The sequence below is a fragment of the Elgaria multicarinata genome, chromosome 1 (genome assembly GCF_023053635.1).
Source record: "Elgaria multicarinata webbii isolate HBS135686 ecotype San Diego chromosome 1, rElgMul1.1.pri, whole genome shotgun sequence".
Taxonomy (NCBI): domain Eukaryota; kingdom Metazoa; phylum Chordata; class Lepidosauria; order Squamata; family Anguidae; genus Elgaria; species Elgaria multicarinata.
Genome location: NC_086171.1, coordinates 126,915,831 through 126,938,185, shown reverse-complemented (window position 1 = coordinate 126,938,185; position 22,355 = coordinate 126,915,831). Strand labels below are relative to the sequence as shown.

Here is a 22,355-nt window from a genome sequence, read left to right as displayed (position 1 = left end):
GGCGATAATGCAGCACCCAGTAGGAGCTAGAACATCACATGCACAGAGATTTTAAAATGGGCACAATACACACATTAAAAAGCAGACAAAATTGTTAGTGAAATAAAAAACAAGGTCCAAGGTATCTCACATACTACCTTTGAAAACTTAATAAGAAATTAAGTTGTAGATGTTTATGGAGTAAAAAGATTTCTCTAGCTTATCATAGTCACAGAAGTAGATAAATGTATGCTCAGTCAATTTGAGAGCCTATATTAGCTTTTCTCAACAGGAAGCAACGTTGCTAACGAAGTGGTAAATTCAGTGTTAATGAGTGGCTTCACTGTTGCCACCTCTGAGGTAAAACCTTTCATGTTCCATGTTCCACCCATCTGTTCTGGTGTTAGGGGTTCAGAAAAAGAACAGACGCTTCCCATTTAAAGCAACTTTGTTGGTACCCCCTGAACAGCAGGGTGGTAAACTAGAATATCATATTTACTTGGAGACTGCAGTTATAATTATCAGAAGGACTTCAATAAAACCTTACATAAGTTTGCCTGAAGGTATAGACAATATTTTATATAATTATGCAATGTAATACTTTTGTCTATACTGCATTTAATTTTTTTCACATGCAATGAAGCCTTACAACTGACTCAGATGTTTAATCTAAATGAACTACTTGTAGCATAGAATGTTTTGAAGATCAAGCAGTCAGAAGCTAAGATAAATTGGTAGGGGGTTTCTGGTCTGTGCAAAACCTATTCCAAGGATCAGGTGCATTCCTGTAGCACATCCAGTCCCTCCTGTCCACATGAGTAATAAGTTTCAACTCACAGGCCCCCTGTCCAAATGACCGAGAGGGCAAGCATAGACTGTGAGATCCAAATGGCAGGACTCATGATGTTAGTGCCTTCTACAGGGCATTTCCAACACCTCTGATTGTGCCCTGAAGCACCAAATAGATTATGGGACACCGCTGTTTGTAAAAGTAATACTGTTTTCTCAGTAGTGGATTTGGGTTAAAGTTTTTAACATCTATGACACATGTTACTATGCTATATAACACTTTTAAATCCACACAAATTATGAATTAAGCTCTTTAATTTATTCAAAAGCAAAATTTATTCTAAATCCCCCAAGTATTAAGCGCTATGGGTTGTATCTAATGTTAGTCCTATGCAGATACTGAAATGAATTTAAATCCTGTTCATTTCAATGGGTCTACGCTACATAGGACTAACACTGGATACAACCTTATGCATTAGACAACTGAAATGGTAAAGCAAGAGAATAACAAATGCAGATTAAAGGATGTAATACAGACCTACTTTCCAAATATCTACAATGTGCAGTTTCAAGATTTGGAAAGTTTTGTGGAATAACTGCTGTGTTTAAGAAAACAAGACATAAGATGCCATCAAAACAGGATGAACAATAGGGAAGTAAAGACAGATAGAGAAATCACAAAAGCCAGGAATAAGATGGTGTGCAGCCAAACATTTACACATTTATTTGGAAGTAAGTTCCATTGTGTTCAATGGGGCTGTGTGCAATTTAAGTAAAATAAATAAATAAAAAACCTCCAAAAGTTTTACAAAGGTATAACACTGCAAGAACTGACATATGCTTTATCAATCCCTAGTAAGTTTTTCCATCTGGGTTAATAAAGATAAACACCTTAATCAATTTTAAATTCACAACACACATAGACTAAAACTCCATGTGACAAATTACTACACTACAACTGAAGATATTTAAAGCCTTGGGAGATATACTAACTTACCAAACATTTATCGGTGTAAAATATACTTTCAAATTAAGAACACACTACTATAATTTAAAACTCATTTAAACCAGTGTATTTTGTTCTTTAGAAATCAGAAGACCTACAAATTTAAGACTATGGCCATAGCTAGACCTAAGGTTTATCCCTGGATCGTCCAGGGGTCAAACCTGTTCATCTAGGTGACACACAGGGGATCCAGTGCTCAGGCAGGGGTGAACCCTGGATAATCCCAGGATAAACCTTAGGTCTAGCTGTGGCCTATGAGAACCAAATATAGGAAGTGTATTGGAAGTGTACAGTCTCTCCCTACAAATCATAAAGATATGCAAGGCATATTTGTACCAAGTATTAATATGTATTTACTTGGGGTTACTTATTTCCACTGCAATCCTATACACATCTACTCAAAAGTAAGTTGCATTGTTTTCAGTGGCCGAGTTCACACATCACACTAAGCCATCCTGAGAATAAGACACGGTGGGCGACTTGTCCATTACTCCTGAAAGTCTGCTTGGCAGCTTGCCATGATTTGTTTCTCCATCAGTCATTCTCAAATCCTTCTGGCCACTACTGGCACATATCCCAGGGGTCTTTAAGGCAGAAAAGCCTTGTTTCCTTGTTCCCTATGTTAACACCCTTTTTGCAATTAGTCTGCTGGGGTTGCTGTCTCACAAGGAAAACTACCCCCACCCTCGCATCAGATCGCCAAATGGATTTAAGTTTCTGAGCCCTAATGAACACAGGATCATCTCCACAGCTTCCCCACTCCCACATTTTTATTTTAGGGTCTTGTGCAAGTGCAGAGGACTGCAAGAATGTCTGTTCTCTTGTCAATGTCCTTGTGAATTTCATTTTCCAGTTTGGTGCTTACCCAGCAAAATTCCCTTCCCAATCAGATCACAAAAAAAGGAAATAATTTTTATGAGCCCTTATGATCACTGTCACAACTTTTTTTTTTTTAAAAAAAAAATCAGGTCATGAGACCGCCTGTCCGCTATTTAACCAAGCCTACCAATATCCCCCTCTTGTCAATTTCATCATCCACTTAGTGCTTCCTTTGCTAGCAAAGACTTCTTTAAAGGCTGTTGTTTCATGTTCTACTGAAGTAATAACACTCACTTGAAATCTCTTCATTGGCTTCCAATTCACTTCAGAATCCAATATAAACTTCTCCTGTTAACCTTCAAAGCTTTTCACGGTCTAGCTCCTTCCTATCTCTCCTCTCTCATCTCACACTATTGCCCTGCTCGTGCTCTTCGCTCCTCTGATGCCATGTTTCTCGCCTGCCCAAGGGCCTCTACTTCCCTTGCTCGGCTTCGTCCATTTTCGTCTGCTGCCCCTTACGCCTGGAACACTCTTCCAGAACATTTGAGAACTACAAGTTCAACCACAGCTTTTAAAGCTCAACTAAAAACTTTTCTTTTTCCTAAAGCTTTTAAAACTTGATGTTGTGCAGACTTCTACTGTTACTTTCTACTGTTAGTTTTACCCTACCCTGTGCCTGCTTACCCTACCCTGTACCTGTTTGCATTCTCTTCCCCTCCTTATTGTTTTACTATGATTTTATTAGATTGTAAGCCTATGCGGCAGGGTCTTGCTATTTACTGTTTTACTCTGTACAGCACCATGTACATTGATGGTGCTATATAAATAAATAATAATAATAATAATAATAATAATAATAATAATAACAACAACAACAACAACAACAACAACAACAACAACAACAACAACACTCCTAAAGCTTCTTGTCTCCTGAAAGGGCCAGCCACTTTCACCTACCCTCCCGCCCCCCACACACACCCATTGTACTTCTCATTTCCCTCCAATGGTCTTGTTAGCTGTCAGATGAAACACTGAAAGATTTTATTATAGTCAGCAGTATATAAAATGCCACAAATAAAATGAAATAAAAAAGTAAATGAATAAACGTGCACAACGGTTACAGACAAATGAATGGGATTAGTAAATGTACACAAATTTCAAGGCAGAGTGGGGACTAATTTGAAGGCAGATAGTTAAAATTTCAAGAAAGCAGTAAAATGAAGAGGGAAATTGCAGAAATTTCATGACAGAGCAGAAAAACAGAAGGGGAAATTGCACAAAAGTTAAGGCAAAGCAGTAAAATGGAGGAGGATATTATCCAAAATTCGTAGCAACGGAGATTCACTCATGCAGACTCGCGGAGAACTGGTTTCTTTTTTTTAATGCAAACTCATTCAGGACACTCTCCAGAGTCCTTTCTTCAAGATTTCTATGAAATTTTAAAAATCCATCTTGAGGTGGAAGGTACTGAGATGGGATGAGGGAGAATGGGGGCAACAACAGCAAGATTGCAAGGAGTGGCAGGAGTTTTCACTCCTCTTGCCAGGTGGATCTCCAGAAAACCCACAATAAAAAGTACTGCAGGGTTTGGACATCACAACAAGCCACCCTAAGCAATCCTATAAGCCATGGGTTTTTTGTGAAAAACAACCCATGAAGGAAAAAACACTCCAGGTTTGAACATCACACTAAGCCACCTTGCAACCATCCACAATAACAACCTACTGTGGCTTAGCGGGACATGTGTACCAATTATTATTATTATTTATTTATATAGCACCATCAATGTACATGGTGCTATATAAATAAATATACCAAGGCCATAGCTAGACGGGGAGAAATCCCGGGGTGATCCCTGGGATCGTCCCTGTGCACAGGGGATCCCGGGATCAGGGAGGGATGATCCCTCCTTTGCCCCGGGATCTCGCCCTCCCCTTTAGCCCTGCTTTTGCTGTGGTCTTGGGCTGGGCAATTCCTCATGAGCCAGGAGCTGCCCCCATTGGGGTAAGGTAGGGGGAGTGGGAGTGGGGAAAATAATTTAAATTAAAAAAAATACTTACCTTTTGCGCACGAGCATTCATGCGCTACTGGCCCTTTAATCAAAAAGAAAAATGGCGGGTGCAACGCCTCTCCTTCTGAGGTCATTATGCGCCGCAGGTAAACAGAGGAGGGATCTCGTGATAAACACATCATGAGATCTTCCCTCCTCCGTCGCGTACTAACAGGTAGGTCTAGCTAAGGCCCATGTCTCTATGAAGCAGTGCCTGAGTTAATCAGTTTACTCTCGTTTCTCCCTTTTAAAAACTAAAAAAAACCCCACAAACCTGCTCTAAAACATCTTAGCTCTTTTTATTTTTGCATAAAGATTTCATTTTCTAGAAAAATCTTAATGAGTTCTGCAGCTATAGATGCCTGTAGCCATATAATGTTAGCTTTAAGAAATGAAGCACAAAGGTCAGATCTGTCTTCAAAATGACAGATCATCACTTAAATGCCTCAGGCTAGTCTTATTGTCTCAGAAATCTCAAACATCAGTATTTTTGCAAACTATCAGCACTTGCTATAACACCCTTACTACACTACATCTTGAGGTTACTACAGAAGAAATGAGGTGATAATTGCATATTAACATAATTATTCTGTAATCCCCTCTGAGCAAACTTCCTAGGTCACTCCGTAATTCAGATTAGATTCAACCTTCCTGTCATATCTATGCTGCCCACTTTCTGTTCATTAAGAATTCTTTGAAACTAGATGAACTTATTTTTCCCCCTTTATGTACATTATTAATTGTATCTATTACAAGTAGGTTAATATTCATTGAATACTTATTTCATTATGGCAACCTTTTCTAAGCAGTATAGTTATACAAATTATAATAGTGTTCCCATTCAAATGCTAGCTCATTTAACCACATAACCAAATTAAATGTTATGCTAGTGCCCACTAGCACAGTTACAGTTAAAGGTTTGTCAAATTCAATTAGAAAGCACCATGGGTTTGATCCAAAGAACCATGAACAGAGGGAAAATAGCCAGTAGCGCTGTTCTGCTAATGTTTGTGCAAGTGCTGATAAAGGAGTATGTATAGTGCTCTAATAGGTAGGTTTCATAGTTGTTTTCATGCTTCCTTTTTTAAAAAAAATCCCTAAATAAAGAAATCACCATTGATTTAGTTTGACTTTTCTCACATAATGCTCTACCATGAAGGGTAAAATGACCACTCCATTAGTAGAAAGTACCTTTTGCATGTGGAAAGGTGTCTTTGAACGCAACTCTATGTTTAAAAGTTTAAAATAAGTAAGACTACAGAAACTACCAAGTGGAACTGATACCAGAATGGTATAATTAAACCATGGCCTTATTTGTACATATTGCTAAACATTTTGAGAACGATGCCACAGTGAACCTTGAGCTCACACACCCAACTCTCCTCACCCCAGGCAATGCTGCAAAGAGCTTGGGATTTTTCACTTTTGTTTTAGACTAACTGTAATAAATTAATATTTTAACCGTTAAGATTAACTGCAGTTAATCTTAACTATGGTTAGTTGAAACAAGCCAACTTCAAACCATAGTTTAGGAAGCTGGCTTATTTCAACAAACTATTAGTTATGTTTAAGATTCAAATGTCATGACAAGCTTCTACTAGTCTAAAATGGAAGTAGAAGCTTCCAATTTCTTCCTTTATTTGTGCTGGAGGGGATGGGGGAGATGCAAGCCCAAGGCCTACTGTATCTTGCTCTTGAAATGTTAAATTACGGATTAGCAATATTTCTGAATGCAGCCCATACTGGGCCTGAAATTGATTTCCATAAAAAAAAAGTGCTAACACAATTTTAATTAACAAACATAGGAACAGCAATGAATTAAGTATTTTAAGTCCTGGTGGTCTTCAAATGACTAAAATCACAGGTAGACATATTGCTCTATTAGAATGAAATCTAAAAGCACCAACAGGACAATATCTTTATGAGGACCAAAAGTCAAATACGTGAGCAAGGGTAAGGGTTAATCAAGACTTAATCATAATTGGGGGGGGGGGGGAAGAGGAAGGAAAGGAACCTCTCATGCAAGCACTTGAGTCATTGCTGACTCCTAGCGGGACGCCTGCTTTTGCTGATGTTTTCTTGGCAGACTTCGTAGCAGGGTGGTTTGCCATTGCCTTCCCCAGCTGTGGCTACCTTTCCCCCAGCTAGCTAGGTACTCATTTTACTGACCTCAGAAGGATGGAAGGCTGAGTCGACCTGAGCTGGCTGCCTGAGAACCAGCTTCCGCTGGGATCGAACTCAGGCCGTGGGGAGAGTTTCAGCTACAGTAACTGCCACTTACCACTCTGCACCACACAAGGCGTCAATCAAAATTGACGTTAAGTTAAAAAAAAAGAGCATTGACAAAACAAGGCTATACATATTGGACAACCGTAAGTGCACCTTTGCACATTACCATAAGACCAACAAAACAATAATAATAATTTTAAAATTACAGCCCCATTTGCGCAAATTTCTGAGTCAGAGAATGAAAAGGGATTGTGATCATAGCAGGGAGGGGGATTGGATGGGCAGAAAGGATAGGTTCTGCCATGAAGGATACTGGAATACTGTCTTGAGGTCTGAGGGGGAAGGAGGCAGAGAGCAACCCACAGTGAGCCCAATCATCTGTTTAGAGATACAGAAACTATAATGCCAAAACCATTTAATCCACAGGGCCCAGAAAATGTTCTAGCTCTAAATTATACTGTGGTTGAAAAAAAATTGAGGCTGTGGTGTAGTTGGCTTTAGTGCCTTTGGCTATACACAGCATAGACAGAATAATTTTTCAGTAAGGTCAGTTATCTAGATGTTCACTCATGGCACTGAAGCCAATTCCTGGTAATGGACCAAAGCCACTTGGATTAAAATTACATGATAAAGAATAATGTTTGTATGTGAATTTAGCTCCCAGTAATAGATTAGCTCAAAGGTTTCATTCCAAGGTATCAGGACAGAAAGGGCTAAAATGTTGTTAATAGCATGACTGTATGACAACCTTCTTCAACCTGGTGTCCTCCAGATGTGCTGGACTACAACCCAGCCATCATGGCCATGCTGGCTGGAAATGATAAGAGTTATGGAAGGCACCAAGTTGAGAAAGACTGATGTATGAGAATATGCATTAGGTCGAAGAAGGCTGATCTATAGTGTTGTAATGTATTTCATGCAGATATAAGTCAAAATGGCCTTTAACTGTTCTGGAAATATGTCTGGAAACTACTGAAAATGTGAACCAATACATATAGGGAACAGTCCCAATTAAGTATGTGATTATTAATATGTAAGAAAGATTTTGAACATAAAGTCGTATTCATTTTCAGAAGTATTCATTTTCACTTCAGCATGGAAAATATATAGTTCACTTAAGAATCCCTGGAGTATTTGTAAAATTAATTTTCTTCCTTTGAGAAACATAACAAATTCCCTTGTCCTCCAAAATTGAGACTATACACTTGTAATTGCCAGAGCTGCTACACACGAAAAAACCATATGATGCTGCAATCTGAAAAATAAAACAAAGTTAAGCATTCTTTAACAACTACAATTTCCTGATATCCCAACAAAACCAGAGCCTTTAAAATTTAAATATAAAAAGATGAGCTCTTTTCCTTGAACTTAAATAGCATATATTATGTATGTTCCATTAAAGAAAAAAACCTTATTTGTAAAAGGTAAAAGTGCCCCAAGCTAAATTAACACTTTAAGAGTTTTCCATTTAAAGTAGTGAAATGTCAAGAACTAGAAAATTTGTTTCCTGAACTAAGAACTTACTTAGTATGCACCTTTTGTCACATGACTATCTTTAAACTGAATATCTTTTCAGTGGCAGATAACCAGCAGCTTCCTCTAGCTGCGATTCAACACTCATTAAAGCTGCTAACAAGTTTTTGCTTATTACATACTCAATTTTTGTTTCATTTACTATTGCTGAGAGATCCGTTTAGTATAAATTTCAATAATTTAAGGTAATATCCATAGATGTTGCTCTAATTTTATGTTAATTTCAAAAACACCCGAAACGGTAGCAGCATTTTCAGTGTCAACAGCTAATAAGATCAGAACAAGGAAAAACTATTTAGTACTGTCCACACCATGGTTGGTAAAAAAAATTAAAAATGGGTAACTCTTTCAAATGTGTAAGTAATCTGATCTGTTGCCCAACGTTCTTTATATATATATAATATATATAGCTGTGGTTCCATTTTCTTTTCCATCCATAGTCACACATTTATACACAATTGGTAACTTAGCACTTAATGACTCTCAGTTGAACGCACAAATTCTTTTACTGAGAAGCATTATGTTTTAGGCAATACGGAAGTTCTATCTTGTGATGTTGAACTATAATATCATACGTGCAAGTCATCAACTGATGTTGTAGTCACTGAAAAACTTGAGTCATTCTAATGCAGGATTACAGCAAAAGGATGCAAAGTTCAACTCCATTTCTTCCCAGTATTACTAGCAGCAGCAATCTTCGTATAACAATCATATGACCTGCTGTCCCCTCCTCAGACCTAGGACTAACTAGTCTGGACTTGCTGATAATGTGACTTCACCATCGAGTTGCTTTCTTCCCTCCTCCATTCCTCTAACCACACACACACACACCTTTTTATAAAAACTTGCCTGAAGACAAGATTTGAAGATCTTAAAAATTTGCACAATATTTGTGTGATTATTTGGTTGGCCCAATAAAGGTATTACAGCCATATGATTTTTTCTTATTGCTACCTTAGCTTTTTGTGTGTGTGTGGCACACTGCAGTTACTAATGCATACTCAGACTTCCCACCCCTATAAAAACTACAAGCAATATCTAAGTCATATTTAATGACTTAATCTTATTTTATCTATTGCTCAGTAAACATACCACTTCCAAGATAAATAGATTTTGAGAACTGGCACTGCAAGCTAATACAGCTAGCAGATACAATATTTTCAGTTTGTAAATTAGTGCTGAACTACAGTAATGACCAAAATTAGATAAACAAACCCAAACCGATTTCATCAGATCTCTGGAGTTTTGGGAGGAAAGGAGCAGATGAGATATGAATATTCCAGCCAAGGTAATAACACTTACTTTTAATTCTCCATTTGCATCCATGCTCAAACAGTCACCCCAATCCAAAAAAATGAACAGGAAACTACATGCTATGTGCTGCATTTGGAGCTTATTAGCTAGTCATGATGGGGTAAGGTTGTGCCACTTGTTCCCCCTCCCACCCCATATGATAAGTATTACCAGAATTGACTATGCTGATCATACATTATTGTCAAGTCCTTTGGAAAAAGAAACCAATTCACTGTCATGACAGCTTCACATAGAGAGAAGAAACTAGTTCAATTGAATCAGAAACCACACATGGAAAACTTAAAGATAGACCATCAAGTCAGACAAGGCAAAGGCTCCAACAGAATTCCACTCTTGTTGTGTGACTAGAGCTGGCATGTATATACCCAGGGTAGTATATGGGAAAAGCATAAAACTTCAGCTTTAAATTCACATAATCCTGCAATTTACAAATCTTTTGATTTTGTTTGAATGCAACTCCCCCTTGCACGAATTACTATTCAAGTTTCCAGAATTAAGATTTTAATATGTCTTGAAGCATGGTACTGCCACCAAGTGGTAGTCACGTTTTGTATCGGATAACCAATTCAATCCACCCCACAAAGCAGAATTCAAAGAATGAAAATGCTTCATCAGTCATGAAAGTATAATGAACTAAGTATTACTAGTCAGCCATCACACACACAGCACCACACTAGATACATTGTGTTGAAAAGTTCATTCAGAAGGTCTATGACTAATGAAAACATTAATGGTAATGCCAATAGTTAAAACAAGAAGATAAAATTTAAAAACTGTTAAAAGAACTTCATACTGAACTCATCCCAAAACTAATTTAATATTAAACTCATTACAAAATTAATTACAAAATGCCAACTTTCATTCAGGTATTATTGCGACTAGTCCCAACTACTATTTTCTGATGCTAAAATAAAAGAACATCTGGAAAGTCCCATATAAATTAAAAGTACTAATGAATGCTATGAGGTCCAAACTGAAATTTTCATAACATGACTTAATTCCAAAATGAGCTAGTAATTCACCAAAACTGATTATCCAATGCTGACAAGAATTTTAAGATGTGTCCAATAACAGTTTATAGCAAGAGGCAGTATATAAAAATATTTTAGTATATAAAAATATACCAAGACATATGTATAATAAGAATGAGACAAATTTGTACCCTGCATTCCATATATACATTTTTGATATGATTTCACTGTTAAAAATTTCAAATTCTTGCTCCATATCATTGAGTACCCAGAATGATGGAAATTTACCTGGCCAACAGATACTAATTTCATCTCAGTATAGAATTACAAGCTGTGATGAGACTATTTTCTATTCTAACTTACCAACAGAATCGTACTTCTAATATCGGTTTCACCCATCTGACATATTCCACTACTGCAGACTCTGTTCATTTTCTCTAGCTCAAGTGACAAGCATGAAATGAATTTTTTGTAAATATACATTTTTGTCCTATCTCCACTCCAACACTAACTGTTCAAAATCTCTGACAAGTTACTTCAGAAAAACATAAAATACTGCAATGGTGTATTGCTATATGTTCTACACTACTGCCATTAAACTATGCCATTGTCTCATAATATGCTAATTTGGCATTAGGTGTACAGTAAGTTCAATCTGAATACATTGGACAGGGTCCAGAGAACTACATTAAGCAAGTCCAAGAAATCAGGCATGTCCAATGTGATATCTGATTTTGTTTTTTGAACAAAAATATATCAAACTGCTTCTGAAAGTCCCCTCAGTTTCAAAAGTGATTTACATTGTGGCATTGGTAGGGTCTGCTATTTGAGAGGTACAGACCCAAAGTCCCAACATACACAGAACTATTTATGTGAATCCTTGGATCCCAGCCAGAATGTCTTACAACATGCAGACAGTTGCAAGAACAAGACATATTGCCTTAGACAAAGCACTACTCCTATATAATGAATGGGTACTGTATAGTTCACTGCTTCAACAACTATGTATATTGCTAGTTGACCATTCATTACCAGCCTCTGAAATTGGAGGTTGTCGACTATCCTATGCAGGGTGGTTGAAACACCGACAGCATCCTCTCCACTCTACCTGCAATGCATTTTTGCCTAGATAGGCGATTTTGTCTGACTAGGTGCAGCTCTAGGGACGGGGAGGGAAGGAGCCTGGAGATCCAATAGGAAGCTGTGTAAATCAGCTTCCATGGTCTCCTCCCCTCTCCCAGGACCTCCCTCTCTGTGTTCCATTTCTGAGTACAGAGACATAGCTGGCGAAGTGAGAACCACAATGGCAACAAGGGGGAGGGGCAGGGAAAGCAGTTTCTGGGCTCCGAGATCGAAACCCGGATTCTGACCTTGGTTCTCAGAAACGGAAGAATCCTATGATCCCCTAGATATTGGCTAGTGGCCATAGGATTTTTCCCTAAACTGCTTTTCAGTTTTCAGATATAGTGACATATAGTAATTGTGTTGGCAACTAGTTCAATACCAAGGACTCTTGTGAACAGCTATCTTTAGTAAAATGTTGTCAGCTAGATTTTAAATTATTATTTATATAATTTCTATAGTAGCTGCATGAACATAGCAGACATATAGCACTTCTGTGATAATATGCCCTGTAATACTATAGCATGGAAATCTGAAAATGATGAATGGGGACAGGATCAACACTAGTACCTTTATTATATCAGCAAACAAAATAGAGCATAGCAATAGCTCTATACTGTGATAAATGCCTTCAACGTGTCTCCAAGGTGTTGCTGTAAATAGCAGGATAATGAACTAGGTGGATCATTGATCTGACTGCTAAGATGTTATTATGCTTCTTTGTAGGGATGGGGAAGAAATTAATTTGGTCCGTATTTTAATACGAAATGACCTAATTCATATTTTCTGAACTAATAGTTGAACTGGAATGCAATTATCCTTGTTTCGAACTTTTCCAAATTTTGCAATGCAGTTCTCTGACCAAAAATGCATATAAAATGTATACTTTTTTTTACTTACTTACAGAATATATGTATTGTTTTATATCTAAAAAGATTCCTGAGAGATCAACAATAAAAAAATACAGGATTAAAATATTTAAAATCAAATTATGTCAATAAAACTGTGGCTGGTCAGTAGGAAATGCTTATTTAAATAAAAAATGTCTTCAGCAGGCATCAAAAGCAAAACAACAGGGATGCTTTAGGGTGTATTCCTGCATTGAGCAGGGGGTTGGACTCGATGGCCTTGTAGGCCCCTTCCAACTCTGCTATTCTATGATTCGATTAACATCAGCACCTGTGTAACATCAACAGGCAGGGAGGGAGTTCATTAGTACATTAGGGAAATTTGTGCACAAAAAAAGTACAATCGGAGATATGTGTACAAAGATGCGTATCTCCCACTATATGCATTTTTGTAAACATTTTCCACAATGCAAGAAATTAATTTAAAAAATGTTCACGTATGTTCATGCTGACCTTTTGCTAAAAGAATCACAAACTGATTTGAGATGGAACAAACCCGTGCTTCAAATAGCTCAACAGTTACAGAAACCAAACAGGCAGATTCACCCACCCACCCCTACTTCTTGGAGACAAGCATGTCCTAAATTAAACTAACAACATTTCAGAAATAAACCCACTAGAAAGTGAGTAAACTAATTTTTAACACCCACCTAAAATGGTTTCTGGAAAAAAGCAACAGTGTGAATTTGATAAGTCATCTTCAAGCAGGACTTCCCAACCTGTAGCTCCTAGAACTTATGTATATTTCCTTTTATCTGCCCTGAATCTCCCACCAATCAGCTTCATGGAATGACCTAGGTCCTAGTATTATGAGGAAGAAAAATGTCTCCCTATCCACTTTCTCCACACCATGCAGAATTCTGTACACCTCTTGCCATGTCTCCCCTTATTCACTTTTTTCCCTAAGCTAAACAGTCCCAGATGTTGTAATCTTTCCTCATAGGGGAATTGCTCCAGTCCCTCGATCATTTTAGTTGCCCTTTTCTGCACTTTTTCCAATGCTACAATATCCTTTTTTAAGTGCGGTGATCAGAACTGTACACACTATTCCAACTGTAGCTGGAAGTTGGAGACCCCAGCATAAGGGGAGCATGATCCTGACAGTTTTATTTTCATTTTGTTTCCTAATTATGGCTAACATGGAATTTACCTTTTTTTATAACAGCCACACATGCCCTTCTCGGTCCATAATCTTGTTCAACATTATTATTGTTGCTCTTGCTTTGAACTTGGGCTGATGAGGAGACGGAGACAGCAGCTATCAATACAGTGCATGTGCACACAGATGCAGTGCTCTGCTTCTGCCACATTTGAATAGCTGTTGGTAGCAAGGTGATTGTGCTGACAGCTGAGTGATTGCTATTGGCTGAGTGCCTGCTTGCCTGACCCTACCATGAATAGTCAAGAATTGGAATAGCAAAGCCACCTGTTGCCATCACAGATGAACTAGGCTTGATCTGTCTGTTGCAGCCAACTGCAACCAAACACATGCAGTAGAAATAAAAGGCAAACATCTTAGCAGGGTTCTCTATATTCTTAAAGCACATGGTTGGTACCAGCCAATAACAATATTGATTTGTAAGAGCAAGGAAGCTGAGTAGCGCATATCCCCTGCAGAGTTGAGTGCAGAAATAGCCCAAGAATGAGATGTTAGGATTGCAACTTCTTTCTTTTTTATGGGGACTAGGGGTTGGGGTGAAGGAAAAGTGAACTTTTGGAAAGGGAGTTATAAAAAAGGTAAGATTTGGAGGATTCCAATCTGAACCAGACAAGCTGATTCACAAGTCAAGTATTAATCCAGCCACTTTGACTCATTCCAGTCAAAAGAAGGCACAAGGTAGGAGACAGGTTGGGGGGGGAAATAGAAAAAGCTCCATTGCTTCCTTTGCCTCTCTCCCTCTGCATTCTTTTGAAAGATGAGAGTCTCAAGCACTAGGCAAGACAGAGGGGTTGAGGGAAGAGGGAGATAAGGTAGGTCATCTCCAAAATCTTTGCCAAGAACCTAAAATTTAAGAAACACAAACATACAGATAACACACACACACACCCTGCAGCTGTCCCCACTGCCAGATGCAGGAGCCAAGCTGTAGCAACCCATTGGTATTAAACAATTCCCCAGCAGAAAATTGGTGAGCTTCACAATGCTGCTGGGATGTTTTATTACAGCACTGCACAACCTGAGGCCCGCATGCAGTTCCCCCACCACCACTGCTCATCAGCATCACTGCTTGTGTCACCAAAAGCAGCAATAGTGGCCAGGGTCACTGGGAGAGGAAGGAGACCTCTTCCACCAGGAACCCAGAAGCAACTGGCATCACTGCTTCCATAGCACTAATGGCAGTGTGAAAGCATCATGGCACTTGAAGGAGAAGGCTAAACCCCAAAAGGATTTGCGCCCTTGTTTTATCACATTTAAAAGCCAGCCACATTTCATTTTTCTCAGTTAAACTTTCAGGCAAATGTTTCCCACCAATCGTTACCCCAGTAACATTGGGGGAGGCAGTATGAAATAATCAGAATGGGATAAGCACCAGAGTACCACCGAACACCTTTCTTGGTGTCCTACCGGTATTTTTTTAAAAAAAATTAAAAAACACTTTCTTACTGGCAGCTGGCATTGCTGTGAAATAAGTTTATTGGTGCTGCTGTTTAGTGGGTTGGGTCTCAGACTCCCACCTCTATCTTGTATTCAGTCTTCTAAGTAGGTGGCGTGTCCAGGAAAGTTTTTAAAATTACCAGATCTGCCCATGACCCAAAAAGGTTGCCTACCCTTGGGTTAGAGGATAAGGCTAGAACCCAGACTCAAATTCCCACTCAGCTATGAAATTCAGCTTGGCTCTTTGGTACTGCTTAGCAAATAATTCCTGTTTGAGTCCTCATGCATACCGCAAATAAGTATGAATATACAGTACTGTGCAAAAGTCTTAGGCCACCCAAGAAAATTATGTTTATAGTTATTTATCTGGGCATTAAGTGTTTATTTGGTTTACAAAGACGCCAGTATGTCAGATAAAGAGTTGGCGAGAAGTACACTGATGCTTGTCTGCAGCCTTCTGTGAAACATGGTGGCAGCTCTGTCATGGTCTGAGGGTACATTTCAGCCGACAGTGTACGGGATCTGAAGGAAATCTACACTACTGCTCTACAGTGGTATTGAACTGCACTGATAAATGTTGGGACATATTTCACATTCCATATACCATTTTCATAGTTTATTTCCTGCTTTTTAATCCACATTATCCAAAATATTACAACAAATGTCATTGTGTGTCTTACGAGGTGATTTGACACAAGCTGTAGATCTTGTGGAATTATGAATGTTGAGAAATATAAACAGATCTTGATTCATCATGCTGCACCTTCAGGAGAACAATTGATTGGAAAAAACCCTTTATCTTTCAGCATGATAATGACCCCAAACACTCAGCAAACACAATTAAGACCTACTTAGAACAGAAGTCTGAAGATGAAACACTCCCAGTATTAGATTGGCCTCCTCAGAGCCCCAATCTCAACGTAACTGAAGCTGTGTGGGATCACTTGGACAAGGAAAAGAACAAAAATCAGCCACAGTAAAAGAAGAGTTATGACAAGTCCTGCAAGAAGCTTGGAAGAATTTACCACAGGACTATTGAAAAAATTACACAACAGTCTACCAAAGCGAATTGCATCCGTTTTGCATTCTAATGGAAGCCACAGAAAATACTGAATTGTTTTAAAAGCACAAGAAGTTTTTGTTACTTTTCATTGCACTGTTTCTTCGTGTTTACTTCAACATTGCATAGTGTTTTTTCAAACAAACAACTTACTGCTCAGATAAATGGCTTTAATACGCATTTTTCAGAGTGGCCTAAGAACTTTGCATAATACTGTATATGTATAAAAATGAGCTGCTAGACATTTTAATTTTATTTTGCTTGGGTGGAGTGAAGGCTATACTCATTTAAACAGCTGGTCAGACTGTCTGTAAATGTCTCTGCCATCTAGGTGATTGGTTTGAAAAACTTCTGAAAAAAGGAAATACAATGCCTAATATAATTGATGTCTTAATATTAATATTTATTTTCAGTTGCAGAACTTAAGTCTTTGGGAAGTAAATTGGGACATGGGGTGTTTTGTCCAGACTCTGCTGCTTATCTTATGTTTGACCCCCATGCAGCTCAACTCCCTTATCTGCTGTTGGAAACCATACTGTTTGGGATATAATTCCAATGGTACTGTCAAGGCATGTCTTAGCAGAATGAGCAGGGTTGGCTTACTTCATTTTGAAGTAAATGAAGTAATGCACACTGCCGTCTAAAGAGCGTGAGACAGAATAGCATTAAGCCAGAGTCTAAATTACCCAGTTGCACCACTGCTTCTCTGGACAGTTAGAGGGAGATGAAGGAGTAAAATGCTTGCTGGGAATTTATGTTGCTTCCAGCACCCATTTGTCAGAAATCGTGACCACTTATATGAGCATACTTAAAAGCCAACCCTCTACCAAAAATGAGAATCCCAGAAAAAGCTGTCAGGATGTGACAGAGACACGATTTGCAAAACTAAAACAGCCCACTGTGGTTAATTTAAACCACAATGGGCTGCAGCACTTGCCAGGCAGCTTGAATATTCAACACCCAGCTTCAGCTTGTTGTATTGTGCAAACCTAGGTGGCGGGGATCGCATGAGGCTTAAACAGACCTGACATAACTCATAGCCTGTTGTTGGGTTATGCAAGCCTTACACAACTCCTGCTGCCCACGTTCACATGACACGACAAGTGTTGGGCATTGACTATTCAAAATGGCCACCAGTACATGCTGCAGCCCACCCTGGCTTAAATAAGTTATGGTGGGCTGTTCAATCAAACCAGCCCAAAGAGACAGATTTCTTGCAGGCGTGCTCATTGCAAGAGTCCCCTTTCAATCTAGAAGGCATTTACCATTGTAGCTTGCTGTCCCTTTTGCTATGAAAACTCTAGGAAGGAACAGAAGAAATCATCTGGCTCAGAAACCTTTTAGTCCTCCTTGGGACTACAACAGTTTTTTTCTTGCCCTCTGTCTAAATTAGAACTGTTTTGAAAATTAGAACTGTTTTGAGGAGAACTCCAAACCACTTCTGGCCCAAGAAAGGAACTGAGGTAAGGTTAGCCTTGGAGCAAAAATCTATGCTGTAGTGATACTATATACTGTGCTGCTACCAGTTGGAGATTTAAGTTTCTTGCTTCTATCTGCATGGCATCTCTAGAGAGTACAGGCATTTGAGTCTGTCTTTTATTGGCTTTGAGAGCTCTGAGTAGAAGACAGCACACAGAAAGGCATTTCTTGCAAAAACAAACAAAGCTGTCAAGGCTAGCAGATGACTTAAACTTCCATGGTGAAAGGTTTATAAAATGATGAATGATATGAAGAAATTGGATATTTTTCTTTCTCTTAACACTAGAATTCAAGGGCACCCAATAAAAATTGGCAGTAGGTTCAGAACAGAAGAGACAGAGAGCTATTTCACAGATAACCTCTCATCTAGATTACTGCAATACATGGGCCTGCCTTTGAAAACCAGGGCTGTGGAGTCGGAGTCATGGAGTCGGAATCGGAGTCAGAAGCAATTCTTGGGTTACTGGAGTCAGAGTCAGTAAAAATGTACCGATTCCAACTCCTAATAAATTTAAATTGTATATAAAGTTGCGATATGTCCCTGAAAACCAAGACTGTCCTGGATTCCAGCCAATTCCAAAATATTCTGGCTGGTTGGACAAAAATCCCGGATTTGCAGTCCAGATGGCCAGAGAAATTCAGACCCCCTCAGCGGATCGGCAGCAGCAGAGAAAAAGACGGATCAATGTGCCTCCTTTTCCAGAGTGCCGCTGCTCCTTCACAGGCAGGTTCAGATGAGTCACCATGACTCAGGTGCTCCAAGCATGTGAGTTCCAAGCACAAGAAGGAGTTTGGTCATCTTGGCTGGTTGCGGTAAGTGCTGGGCCCCGCTGGGTTGTTTGTGGCGGAAGAAAAAGTTTTTTGGGGTGTATGAGGGAGGAAGTGGGGGGAGGAAGGAAAGGAAGCACAAAAACAAACTTTCACTTTTAACTGAATAAAATACAGTTGTTACGAAGTAGCTCTCCTGTGAGTGAGCAGTACAGACTCCATTTTGAGGCAGCCAACAGTCAAGGTGTCTTCACCTCTCCATCTCCAACAGAGATGAGGAAAAAAACACAGGAATTGGGCTGAGAGCAATCACAAGGCTAGGTCAAGCAATTCATTTAGATAAGAATCACCTTACTTAGCCACAGACGCTCTATGACCAATGTCTAAAGATTCCTTACAAGTGTGTGTGTGTGTGTGTGTGTGTGTGTGAGAGAGAGAGAGAGAGAGAGAGAGAGAGAGAGAGAGAGAGAGAGTCTCATTAGAACGTATGCAAGTTGTACACAAGTCTAATGAGAGCATATCACGTAACACAGTAAAGGAGATTTTTATTTGGATTTTAGAAAATATAACCTCACTGTTTTCATTTTTGGGCTTCTTTAATAAATAATTAAAAAAACCAGAATGTCTTAGCTATAGCCTTTAGACCAGTGCTTTAACAGGTTAGGGTTCTAAAAAGTTGCGTGCTTGCAGTCGATGTAGGAAATATATAGAAAATTTATTTCATATATCGATATATAATTAAAGGAGTCGGAGTCGGAGGTGTCATGAATAAAGGAATCGGAGGTTTTATGTGCCGACTCCACAGCTCTGTTGAAAACGGTCCGGAAACTTCAGCTGGTACAAAACAGAGCAGCATGTTTGTTAACAGTGACTGGCCAATGAGATCACATCATGCTAGTCCTTTTCCAGCTTCATTGGATAACAGTCCAGGTCCAAACCCGATTCAAAGCCCTAAACAGCTTGGAGCCAGGTTATCTAAAGGAACGCCTCATCCCACATGTACCTGCCTGGACCCTAAGATCATCTTCAGGGTCCTTCTCCATGAGCCCCTGCCAAAGGAAGTGAGGCAGGTAATTACCAGGAGGAGGGCCTTCCCTGCTATGGCACCCCGGCTGAGAAATTAACTTCCCAGCGAGGTTCACCTGGCACCTACGTTATACTCTTTTTGATGCCAGGTGAAGACCTTTTTATTTTCCTAGTATTTTAACAGTTTATCATCTTAGGTCTTTTAACTTTGCTGTTTTAAATCCGTATTTTAAATCTATATAAATCTCTGCATTGCTGCTTGGTTTTATCCTGGTTGTACTTTTATCCTGTGTTTTTATACTGTTGATTGTCTTATACTTTGAATTGTACTTCATGGTTTTATTTATTGTGAACCACCCAGAGAGCTTCGGCTATTGGGCAGTATAGAAATGCAATAAATAAGAGAAATCATTGCCACAGGAAGGGGTGATGGGCATTAGCGTAGGTAACTTCAGAAAAGGGTTAAACAAATTCATGGAGGATGGTCCATAAACACCTAAATGTCCATGTTCATAGGCAGCATTTCCCTAAAGAACAGATACTGGAAATATAATATGATGGAGAGCTGTTGGCTGCCTATAATTAAAAAATGCAGTTTTTTGTTCATTTAGTGGTTTCCAAGCTGTTATATAATTATTGTTTGCTGCTTTGTTTATGATTTTACCTTCTGTTTTAATACTGTATGTCTCTTTTGAACTTTGGAAAACTAACATAGAACTACTTTAAATTACTAAATAAAGTATTTCTGACTGGCCATTCCTGGAAGCAGGATATTGGACTAGATGAATTCTTGATCTAACTATGGTTTCATCTAGCAACGTGATTATGTTCTAATACTTCACAATTTACTAGTTCCTAAGTATATTTTGTACCATTCATATAAGCATCTGAATGTATCTATGTTCTACAGTATTAATCTCATTCAAATCACATATGCTATGTACTGATTCAAAGGTACCAAGCTTACAGGATTGGGTGAGATTCAATTACAGGGGAAGCCCAACACACCACACACATTCTACTCCCCTGATCCCAGAAGTCCCTCACATATCTTAAGTTTCAATCAAGTACTCCCAAATGTACCCAATACACACAAAGTACCTGCAAAGAAAGTGATAAGGGCCTAGTATATGGAAAGATAATCTGTTTATTATGTCTACTTACCATTAGGCACCCTGTGAAAACTCTTATTTTTTACCCTTGGTTTCTAATGGTGTTTGATCATAGTGCTTGTGTTTCTCTCTACTATATATGTTGGGCTGTCTGCTTTGTTTGCTTGTTTTATTATCTTATGATAATATTGTTCTCAAATAGAAAACCACCTTGGGTACCTTCAGGTCAAAAGTTAGGGTAGAAATACTTTAAATAAATATGCAGGCACACATGGCACAGTTAAAACAGGGATATGAGTTTTATCTTCTTTTTGCCTGTCCCTATCTCAGAAACTATAAAGAGCTCTATGATGAAGCTAGCCTCACAGGATCTGCTCCACGCTCATGAACTCCCTCCCTAAAGGGCTCTTTCCTAACTTGATTCCTGTAAGCATTTCATTTGGCCCCAAATCCAACACCCAGACCTGCCTCACATAACGCACATTACTATACGTATGTGACCCAACTCTGCACACTTCTTTTATCTCTGCTCCACCATCCTTTATTCCCTAAACTTCCTTTCTTCCTGTCTGCCCAGAATCTCTTACTAAGGAAACTGCTGCTACCATCCCTTTTCTGTCCTTATTCTCATAATATAACAGCATCACCCAGGATACTTTTGCTGCATAGCAACAATGGTAAAATTGTTAGCTCCACATCATGTTCAACTGGAGCTATTTCTTAAAACAGAATAGCCTTTTTCAGCTTGCTTGGCATCCAGCAATGAAATACCATACAAAAACATAGCTTTTCCTAGAAACTCCAGCACTATCAAGTCCTTAAAGTTTACCACTCAACACAGAAAAATCTACAATATCTTCCAACTAAGTGGCTAACCAAACCCACAATGACACACAGGTGCACTGTAGGCTAGTGACGTGTTTTGCACTTATCTGTAAAGTTCGTGTAATGTAAAGTTGCTTTTGAAGAAATAAAAACTTACATAAATAACTGAAAGTGGAGCAATTTATATTACAAAACTTTTTATATAAATAAAATATATGCAAGGGCATTCATTATAATGAAAACTTCATATATTGACTTTTTAATTGTGTAGATTAATTTCTCCATTGAGGATTAGTTATGGGGGGAAATGTATACACTAGAATGTTATGTACATGCTCAAAATATTTATATACCATCTTTCATCCAATTTGGATTTCAAAGTGATGTACACCACAGTATAAGTAACTTAATTATACCATAGTACAGTAACACAACATTCCCAATCTGGACTGGTACCCTTCAGATGTTTGGACTACAGCCCCTATCCGTCCCAGCCAACATAACCAATGTCAGGGATGATGGGAATTCCAAGAAAAAACTGTGGAACCAGATTGGGGAAGGCTGAATACAATAACATTAAGAACAGCTACTAAAAAAACATGAAGTAGAGGACATTACAGATCTGAATCCCTGGCAAATAAAAAAGTTTTAAGCTAGCACTGAAAAGACTGTAATGTGAGTGCCAGGCACACCTCTTTAAGGAGGACATTCCAAAGCTGGTTTGCCACTATTAAAAAGCCCTCTCCTTCCTAATTGCATAAAACACTTC

At 38.7% G+C, this 22,355-nt stretch overlaps 1 protein-coding gene across 1 annotated transcript in view; it reads right to left on the bottom strand.

The window, feature by feature from the left end:
- Positions 1–22,355, bottom strand: part of ZNF644 (zinc finger protein 644) — a 73,944-nt gene that overhangs the window by 31,469 nt on the left and 20,120 nt on the right. The gene's annotated exons all lie outside the window — the stretch shown is intronic.